The following is a 12,495-nucleotide window of genomic DNA, read 5'->3' as shown; positions in this document are numbered from 1 at the left end:
TTCTCTCTCTGATTATACATTACTCTAGCTATACATTTCTCTCTCTGCCTATACATTATTCTATCTATACATTTCTCTATCTGCCTATACATTATTCTAACTATAGATTTCTCTATCTTTCCATATATTTTTCTAACTACACATTTATCTATACATTTTCCTATCTATCAATTTCTCTACCTATACATTTTTTTATCTATGCATTTTTCTCTTTTTATACATAACTATCTATACATTTCTATCTCTGCCTATACATTACTCTATCTATACATTTCTCTATCTTTCTGTATATTGCTCTAAGTATACATTTATCTATACATTTCTCTAGCTATACATTGCTCTATCTTTCTTTCTGTATATTTTTCTAGCTATACATTTATGTATACATTTCTATATCTACATTTCCCTTTCTCTCTTACTATACATTATCTATGCATTTCTATCTCTGACTATACATTTTTCTATCTTTCTATACATATTTTCATAATTATACAGTTCTCTTACCCAATACCTATAGTTTTTTCTATCTATACATTCCCTATCTTTATATCTTTTTCTCTACCTATACATTTTTCTATCTATACATTTATCTTTCTGACTATACATCACTATCTATATATTGCTCTATTTTTCTTTCTGTATATTTTTCTAACTATACATTTACCTATATATTTCTATATCTTACATTTCCCTCTCTCTCTCTCATTTTACATTTTTTCTATCTATGCATTTTTCTCTGACTATACAGTACACATTTTGTTATTTTTCTATATATTTTTTCTAACTATACAGTTCTCTTACCCAGTACCTATACATTTTTCTATCTATACATTTCCCTATCTTTATATCTATTTCTCTACCTATATAATTTTCTATCTATACATTTCTCTCTCTGACTATACATCACTCTATCTATATATTGCTCTATCTTTCTTTCTGTATATTTTTGTAATGACACAATGTTCTATACATTTCTCTAACTATACACATCCCTATCTTTCTAACTATACATTTTTCTATCTATGCATTTATCACTCTTTTTATACATAACTCTATACATTTTTCTATCTTTGTATATATTTTTCTAACTATACATTTACCTATCTGTACATTTCTTTTACTTTCAAACTATACATTTTTCTATCTATACATTTCCTGTTCTGTCTATTTCTCTATGTGTACATTTTTCTATCTATACATTTCTCTCTCTGTCTATACATTAATCTATCTATATATTTCTCTATCTTTCTTTCTGTATATTTTCTAACTACACATTTCTCTATCTATGCATTTCTCTCTCTTTTTATACATTAATCTATACTTTTGTAATATTTCTTTCTATATATTTTTCTAACAATACATTTATCTATACATTTCTCTTACTATATAACTATTCATTTTTCTATCTAAACATTTCTCTCTCTAACTATACATTACTCAATCTATACATGTCTCTCTCTCTTTCCCTGTACATTACTTTGTCTATACATTTTTCTGTCTTTCTTTCTGTATATTTTTCTAAGCATACATTTATCTCTACATGTCTATATCTTACATTAACCTATCTCTCCAACTATACATTTTTTCTATCTATGAATTTCGCTCTCTGATGATACATTATACATTTTTCTACCTCTCTCTATATTTTTCTAACTATACATTTCTCTTATTCTCTACATATACATGTTTCTATCTATAAATTTCTCCCTATCTTTATATCTATTTTTCAAACTACTCATTTATCTATACATTTTTCTATCTCTCTAACTATACATTTTTCTATCTATACATTTCCCTATCGGTCTATCTATTTCTCTACATAAACATATTTCTATCTATACATTTCTCTCTTTTTATACCTTACTCTAACTATATATTTCTCTCTCTGCCTATACAATTTTCTATCTATACATTTCTCTATCTTTCTGTATATTTTACTAACTATGCATTTATCTATACATTTCTCTATCTCTACATTTCTCTTACTCTATACCTATACATATCTCGATCTATACATTTCCCTATCTGTCTATTTCTCTACCTATAAATTTTTCTATCTATGCATTTCACTCTCTGACTATACATTATACCTTTTTCTACATTTCTATATATTTTTCTAACTATACATTTCACGTATTCTCTACCTATACATTGTTCTATCTACACATTTCTTCTGTCTTTTTTCTATTTTTCTAACTACATATTTATCTATACATTTCCCTATCTCTCTAACTATACCTTTTTCTATCTTTGCATTTCTCTCTCTGACTATACATTACTCTATATATTTTTCTCTTTCTTTCTATATATTTTTCTGACTATACATTTATATATACATTTCTCTATCTCTACATTTACCTTACTCGCTACCTATACATTTTTCTATCTAAACATTTCTCTCTCTGATTATACATTACTCTAGCTATACATTTCTCTCTCTGCCTATACATTATTCTATCTATACATTTCTCTATCTGCCTATACATTATTCTAACTATAGATTTCTCTATCTTTCCATATATTTTTCTAACTACACATTTATCTATACATTTTCCTATCTATCAATTTCTCTACCTATACATTTTTTTATCTATGCATTTTTCTCTTTTTATACATAACTATCTATACATTTCTATCTCTGCCTATACATTACTCTATCTATACATTTCTCTATCTTTCTGTATATTGCTCTAAGTATACATTTATCTATACATTTCTCTAGCTATACATTGCTCTATCTTTCTTTCTGTATATTTTTCTAGCTATACATTTATGTATACATTTCTATATCTACATTTCCCTTTCTCTCTTACTATACATTATCTATGCATTTCTATCTCTGACTATACATTTTTCTATCTTTCTATACATATTTTCATAATTATACAGTTCTCTTACCCAATACCTATAGTTTTTTCTATCTATACATTCCCTATCTTTATATCTTTTTCTCTACCTATACATTTTTCTATCTATACATTTATCTTTCTGACTATACATCACTCTATCTATATATTGCTCTATTTTTCTTTCTGTATATTTTTCTAACTATACATTTACCTATATATTTCTATATCTTACATTTCCCTCTCTCTCTCTAATTTTACATTTTTTCTATCTATGCATTTTTCTCTGACTATACAGTACACATTTTGTTATTTTTCTATATATTTTTTCTAACTATACAGTTCTCTTACCCAGTACCTATACATTTTTCTATCTATACATTTCCCTATCTTTATATCTATTTCTCTACCTATATAATTTTCTATCTATACATTTCTCTCTCTGACTATACATCACTCTATCTATATATTGCTCTATCTTTCTATCTGTATATTTTTGTAATGACACAATGTTCTATACATTTCTCTAGCTATACACATCCCTATCTTTCTAACTATACATTTTTCTATCTATGCATTTATCACTCTTTTTATACATAACTCTATACATTTTTCTATCTTTGTATATATTTTTCTAACTATACATTTACCTATCTGTACATTTCTTTTACTTTCAAACTATACATTTTTCTATCTATACATTTCCTGTTCTGTCTATTTCTCTATGTGTACATTTTTCTATCTATACATTTCTCTCTCTGTCTATACATTAATCTATCTATATATTTCTCTATCTTTCTTTCTGTATATTTTCTAACTCCACATTTACCTATACATTTCTCTATCTATGCATTTTTTCTCTCTTTTTATACATTAATCTATACTTTTGTAATATTTCTTTCTATATATTTTTCTAACAATACATTTATCTATACATTTCTCTTACTATATACCTATTCATTTTTCTATCTAAACATTTCTCTCTCTAACTATACATTACTCAATCTATACATGTCTCTCTCTCTTTCCCTGTACATTACTTTGTCTATACATTTTTCTGTCTTTCTTTCTGTATATTTTTCTAAGCATACATTTATCTCTACATGTCTATATCTTACATTAACCTATCTCTCCAACTATACATTTTTTCTATCTATGAATTTCGCTCTCTGATGATACATTATACATTTTTCTACCTCTCTCTATATTTTTCTAACTATACATTTCTCTTATTCTCTACATATACATGTTTCTATCTATAAATTTCTCCCTATCTTTATATCTATTTTTCAAACTACTCATTTATCTATACATTTTTCTATCTCTCTAACTATACATTTTTCTATCTATACATTTCCCTATCGGTCTATCTATTTCTCTACATAAACATATTTCTATCTATACATTTCTCTCTTTTTATACCTTACTCTAACTATATATTTCTCTCTCTGCCTATACAATTTTCTATCTATACATTTCTCTATCTTTCTGTATATTTTACTAACTATGCATTTATCTCTACATTTCTCTATCTCTACATTTCTCTTACTCTATACCTATACATATCTCGATCTATACATTTCCCTATCTGTCTATTTCTCTACCTATAAATTTTTCTATCTATGCATTTCACTCTCTGACTATACATTATACCTTTTTCTACCTTTCTATATATTTTTCTAACTATACATTTCACGTATTCTCTACCTATACATTGTTCTATCTACACATTTCTTCTGTCTTTTTTCTATTTTTCTAACTACATATTTATCTATACATTTCCCTATCTCTCTAACTATACCTTTTTCTATCTTTGCATTTCTCTCTCTGACTATACATTACTCTATATATTTTTCTCTTTCTTTCTATATATTTTTCTGACTATACATTTATATATACATTTCTCTATCTCTACATTTACCTTACTCGCTACCTACACATTTTTCTATCTAAACATTTCTCTCTCTGATTACACATTACTCTAGCTATACATTTCTCTCTCTGCCTATACATTATTCTATCTATACATTTCTCTATCTGCCTATACATTATTCTAACTATAGATTTCTCTATCTTTCCATATATTTTTCTAACTACACATTTATCTATACATTTTCCTATCTATCAATTTCTCTACCTATACATTTTTTTATCTATGCATTTTTCTCTTTTTATACATAACTATCTATACATTTCTATCTCTGCCTATACATTACTCTATCTATACATTTCTCTATCTTTCTGTATATTGCTCTAAGTATACATTTATCTATACATTTCTCTAGCTATACATTGCTCTATCTTTCTTTCTGTATATTTTTCTAGCTATACATTTATGTATACATTTCTATATCTACATTTCCCTTTCTCTCTTACTATACATTATCTATGCATTTCTATCTCTGACTATACATTTTTCTATCTTTCTATACATATTTTCATAATTATACAGTTCTCTTACCCAATACCTATAGTTTTTTCTATCTATACATTCCCTATCTTTATATCTTTTTCTCTACCTATACATTTTTCTATCTATACATTTATCTTTCTGACTATACATCACTCTATCTATATATTGCTCTATTTTTCTTTCTGTATATTTTTCTAACTATACATTTACCTATATATTTCTATATCTTACATTTCCCTCTCTCTCTCTCATTTTACATTTTTTCTATCTATGCATTTTTCTCTGACTATACAGTACACATTTTGTTATTTTTCTATATATTTTTTCTAACTATACAGTTCTCTTACCCAGTACCTATACATTTTTCTATCTATACATTTCCCTATCTTTATATCTATTTCTCTACCTATATAATTTTCTATCTATACATTTCTCTCTCTGACTATACATCACTCTATCTATATATTGCTCTATCTTTCTTTCTGTATATTTTTGTAATGACACAATGTTCTATACATTTCTCTAACTATACACATCCCTATCTTTCTAACTATACATTTTTCTATCTATGCATTTATCACTCTTTTTATACATAACTCTATACATTTTTCTATCTTTGTATATATTTTTCTAACTATACATTTACCTATCTGTACATTTCTTTTACTTTCAAACTATACATTTTTCTATCTATACATTTCCTGTTCTGTCTATTTCTCTATGTGTACATTTTTCTATCTATACATTTCTCTCTCTGTCTATACATTAATCTATCTATATATTTCTCTATCTTTCTTTCTGTATATTTTCTAACTACACATTTCTCTATCTATGCATTTCTCTCTCTTTTTATACATTAATCTATACTTTTGTAATATTTCTTTCTATATATTTTTCTAACAATACATTTATCTATACATTTCTCTTACTATATAACTATTCATTTTTCTATCTAAACATTTCTCTCTCTAACTATACATTACTCAATCTATACATGTCTCTCTCTCTTTCCCTGTACATTACTTTGTCTATACATTTTTCTGTCTTTCTTTCTGTATATTTTTCTAAGCATACATTTATCTCTACATGTCTATATCTTACATTAACCTATCTCTCCAACTATACATTTTTTCTATCTATGAATTTCGCTCTCTGATGATACATTATACATTTTTCTACCTCTCTCTATATTTTTCTAACTATACATTTCTCTTATTCTCTACATATACATGTTTCTATCTATAAATTTCTCCCTATCTTTATATCTATTTTTCAAACTACTCATTTATCTATACATTTTTCTATCTCTCTAACTATACATTTTTCTATCTATACATTTCCCTATCGGTCTATCTATTTCTCTACATAAACATATTTCTATCTATACATTTCTCTCTTTTTATACCTTACTCTAACTATATATTTCTCTCTCTGCCTATACAATTTTCTATCTATACATTTCTCTATCTTTCTGTATATTTTACTAACTATGCATTTATCTATACATTTCTCTATCTCTACATTTCTCTTACTCTATACCTATACATATCTCGATCTATACATTTCCCTATCTGTCTATTTCTCTACCTATAAATTTTTCTATCTATGCATTTCACTCTCTGACTATACATTATACCTTTTTCTACATTTCTATATATTTTTCTAACTATACATTTCACGTATTCTCTACCTATACATTGTTCTATCTACACATTTCTTCTGTCTTTTTTCTATTTTTCTAACTACATATTTATCTATACATTTCCCTATCTCTCTAACTATACCGTTTTCTATCTTTTCATTTCTCTCTCTGACTATACATTACTCTATATATTTTTCTCTTTCTTTCTATATATTTTTCTGACTATACATTTATATATACATTTCTCTATCTCTACATTTACCTTACTCGCTACCTATACATTTTTCTATCTAAACATTTCTCTCTCTGATTATACATTACTCTAGCTATACATTCTCTATCTGCCTATACATTATTCTAACTATAGATTTCTCTATCTTTCCATATATTTTTCTAACTACACATTTATCTATACATTTTCCTATCTATCAATTTCTCTACCTATACATTTTTTTATCTATGCATTTTTCTCTTTTTATACATAACTATCTATACATTTCTATCTCTGCCTATACATTACTCTATCTATACATTTCTCTATCTTTCTGTATATTGCTCTAAGTATACATTTATCTATACATTTCTCTAGCTATACATTGCTCTATCTTTCTTTCTGTATATTTTTCTAGCTATACATTTATGTATACATTTCTATATCTACATTTCCCTTTCTCTCTTACTATACATTATCTATGCATTTCTATCTCTGACTATACATTTTTCTATCTTTCTATACATATTTTCATAATTATACAGTTCTCTTACCCAATACCTATAGTTTTTTCTATCTATACATTCCCTATCTTTATATCTTTTTCTCTACCTATACATTTTTCTATCTATACATTTATCTTTCTGACTATACATCACTCTATCTATATATTGCTCTATTTTTCTTTCTGTATATTTTTCTAACTATACATTTACCTATATATTTCTATATCTTACATTTCCCTCTCTCTCTCTCATTTTACATTTTTCTATCTATGCATTTTTCTCTGACTATACAGTACACATTTTGTTATTTTTCTATATATTTTTTCTAACTATACAGTTCTCTTACCCAGTACCTATACATTTTTCTATCTATACATTTCCCTATCTTTATATCTATTTCTCTACCTATATAATTTTCTATCTATACATTTCTCTCTCTGACTATACATCACTCTATCTATATATTGCTCTATCTTTCTTTCTGTATATTTTTGTAATGACACAATGTTCTATACATTTCTCTAGCTATACACATCCCTATCTTTCTAACTATACATTTTTCTATCTATGCATTTATCACTCTTTTTATACATAACTCTATACATTTTTCTATCTTTGTATATATTTTTCTAACAATACATTTACCTATCTGTACATTTCTTTTACTTTCAAACTATACATTTTTCTATCTATACATTTCCTGTTCTGTCTATTTCTCTATGTGTACATTTTTCTATCTATACATTTCTCTCTCTGTCTATACATTAATCTATCTGTATATATCTCTATCTTTCTTTCTGTATATTTTCTAACTACACATTTCTCTATCTATGCATTTCTCTCTCTTTTTATACATTAATCTATACTTTTGTAATATTTCTTTCTATATATTTTTCTAACAATACATTTATCTATACATTTCTCTTACTATATAACTATTCATTTTTCTATCTAAACATTTCTCTCTCTAACTATACATTACTCAATCTATACATGTCTCTCTCTCTTTCCCTGTACATTACTTTGTCTATACATTTTTCTGTCTTTCTTTCTGTATATTTTTCTAAGCATACATTTATCTCTACATGTCTATATCTTACATTAACCTATCTCTCCAACTATACATTTTTTCTATCTATGAATTTCGCTCTCTGATGATACATTATACATTTTTCTACCTCTCTCTATATTTTTCTAACTATACATTTCTCTTATTCTCTACATATACATGTTTCTATCTATAAATTTCTCCCTATCTTTATATCTATTTTTCAAACTACTCATTTATCTATACATTTTTCTATCTCTCTAACTATACATTTTTCTATCTATACATTTCCCTATCGGTCTATCTATTTCTCTACATAAACATATTTCTATCTATACATTTCTCTCTTTTTATACCTTACTCTAACTATATATTTCTCTCTCTGCCTATACAATTTTCTATCTATACATTTCTCTATCTTTCTGTATATTTTACTAACTATGCATTTATCTATACATTTCTCTATCTCTACATTTCTCTTACTCTATACCTATACATATCTCGATCTATACATTTCCCTATCTGTCTATTTCTCTACCTATAAATTTTTCTATCTATGCATTTCACTCTCTGACTATACATTATACCTTTTTCTACATTTCTATATATTTTTCTAACTATACATTTCACGTATTCTCTACCTATACATTGTTCTATCTACACATTTCTTCTGTCTTTTTTCTATTTTTCTAACTACATATTTATCTATACATTTCCCTATCTCTCTAACTATACCTTTTTCTATCTTTGCATTTCTCTCTCTGACTATACATTACTCTATATATTTTTCTCTTTCTTTCTATATATTTTTCTGACTATACATTTATATATACATTTCTCTATCTCTACATTTACCTTACTCGCTACCTATACATTTTTCTATCTAAACATTTCTCTCTCTGATTATACATTACTCTAGCTATACATTTCTCTCTCTGCCTATACATTATTCTATCTATACATTTCTCTATCTGCCTATACATTATTCTAACTATAGATTTCTCTATCTTTCCATATATTTTTCTAACTACACATTTATCTATACATTTTCCTATCTATCAATTTCTCTACCTATACATTTTTTTATCTATGCATTTTTCTCTTTTTATACATAACTATCTATACATTTCTATCTCTGCCTATACATTACTCTATCTATACATTTCTCTATCTTTCTGTATATTGCTCTAAGTATACATTTATCTATACATTTCTCTAGCTATACATTGCTCTATCTTTCTTTCTGTATATTTTTCTAGCTATACATTTATGTATACATTTCTATATCTACATTTCCCTTTCTCTCTTACTATACATTATCTATGCATTTCTATCTCTGACTATACATTATTCTATCTTTCTATACATATTTTCATAATTATACAGTTCTCTTACCCAATACCTATAGTTTTTTCTATCTATACATTCCCTATCTTTATATCTTTTTCTCTACCTATACATTTTTCTATCTATACATTTATCTTTCTGACTATACATCACTCTATCTATATATTGCTCTATTTTTCTTTCTGTATATTTTTCTAACTATACATTTACCTATATATTTCTATATCTTACATTTCCCTCTCTCTCTCTCATTTTACATTTTTTCTATCTATGCATTTTTCTCTGACTATACAGTACACATTTTGTTATTTTTCTATATATTTTTTCTAACTATACAGTTCTCTTACCCAGTACCTATACATTTTTCTATCTATACATTTCCCTATCTTTATATCTATTTCTCTACCTATATAATTTTCTATCTATACATTTCTCTCTCTGACTATACATCACTCTATCTATATATTGCTCTATCTTTCTTTCTGTATATTTTTGTAATGACACAATGTTCTATACATTTCTCTAACTATACACATCCCTATCTTTCTAACTATACATTTTTCTATCTATGCATTTATCACTCTTTTTATACATAACTCTATACATTTTTCTATCTTTGTATATATTTTTCTAACTATACATTTACCTATCTGTACATTTCTTTTACTTTCAAACTATACATTTTTCTATCTATACATTTCCTGTTCTGTCTATTTCTCTATGTGTACATTTTTCTATCTATACATTTCTCTCTCTGTCTATACATTAATCTATCTATATATTTCTCTATCTTTCTTTCTGTATATTTTCTAACTACACATTTCTCTATCTATGCATTTCTCTCTCTTTTTATACATTAATCTATACTTTTGTAATATTTCTTTCTATATATTTTTCTAACAATACATTTATCTATACATTTCTCTTACTATATAACTATTCATTTTTCTATCTAAACATTTCTCTCTCTAACTATACATTACTCAATCTATACATGTCTCTCTCTCTTTCCCTGTACATTACTTTGTCTATACATTTTTCTGTCTTTCTTTCTGTATATTTTTCTAAGCATACATTTATCTCTACATGTCTATATCTTACATTAACCTATCTCTCCAACTATACATTTTTTCTATCTATGAATTTCGCTCTCTGATGATACATTATACATTTTTCTACCTCTCTCTATATTTTTCTAACTATACATTTCTCTTATTCTCTACATATACATGTTTCTATCTATAAATTTCTCCCTATCTTTATATCTATTTTTCAAACTACTCATTTATCTATACATTTTTCTATCTCTCTAACTATACATTTTTCTATCTATACATTTCCCTATCGGTCTATCTATTTCTCTACATAAACATATTTCTATCTATACATTTCTCTCTTTTTATACCTTACTCTAACTATATATTTCTCTCTCTGCCTATACAATTTTCTATCTATACATTTCTCTATCTTTCTGTATATTTTACTAACTATGCATTTATCTATACATTTCTCTATCTCTACATTTCTCTTACTCTATACCTATACATATCTCGATCTATACATTTCCCTATCTGTCTATTTCTCTACCTATAAATTTTTCTATCTATGCATTTCACTCTCTGACTATACATTATACCTTTTTCTACATTTCTATATATTTTTCTAACTATACATTTCACGTATTCTCTACCTATACATTGTTCTATCTACACATTTCTTCTGTCTTTTTTCTATTTTTCTAACTACATATTTATCTATACATTTCCCTATCTCTCTAACTATACCTTTTTCTATCTTTGCATTTCTCTCTCTGACTATACATTACTCTATATATTTTTCTCTTTCTTTCTATATATTTTTCTGACTATACATTTATATATACATTTCTCTATCTCTAAATTTACCTTACTCGCTACCTATACATTTTTCTATCTAAACATTTCTCTCTCTGATTATACATTACTCTAGCTATACATTTCTCTTTCTGCCTATACATTATTCTATCTATACATTTCTCTATCTGCCTATACATTATTCTAACTATAGATTTCTCTATCTTTCCATATATTTTTCTAACTACACATTTATCTATACATTTTCCTATCTATCAATTTCTCTACCTATACATTTTTTTATCTATGCATTTTTCTCTTTTTATACATAACTTTCTATACATTTCTATCTCTGCCTATACATTACTCTATCTATACATTTATCTATCTTTCTGTATATTGTTCTAAGTATACATTTATCTATAAATTTCTCTAGATATACATAGCTCTATCTTTCTTTCTGTATATTTTTCTAGCTATACATTTATGTATACATTTCTATATCTACATTTCCCTTTCTCTTTTACTATACATTATCTATGCATTTCTATCTCTGACTATACATTATTCTATCTTTCTATACATATTTTCATAATTATACAGTTCTCTTACCCAATACCTATAGTTTTTTCTATCTATACATTCCCTAT

This window comes from Pseudophryne corroboree, chromosome 9 (assembly GCF_028390025.1).
Source record: "Pseudophryne corroboree isolate aPseCor3 chromosome 9, aPseCor3.hap2, whole genome shotgun sequence".
In the NCBI taxonomy this organism is placed as follows: domain Eukaryota; kingdom Metazoa; phylum Chordata; class Amphibia; order Anura; family Myobatrachidae; genus Pseudophryne; species Pseudophryne corroboree.
Note: the sequence above shows the minus strand (reverse complement) of the source record.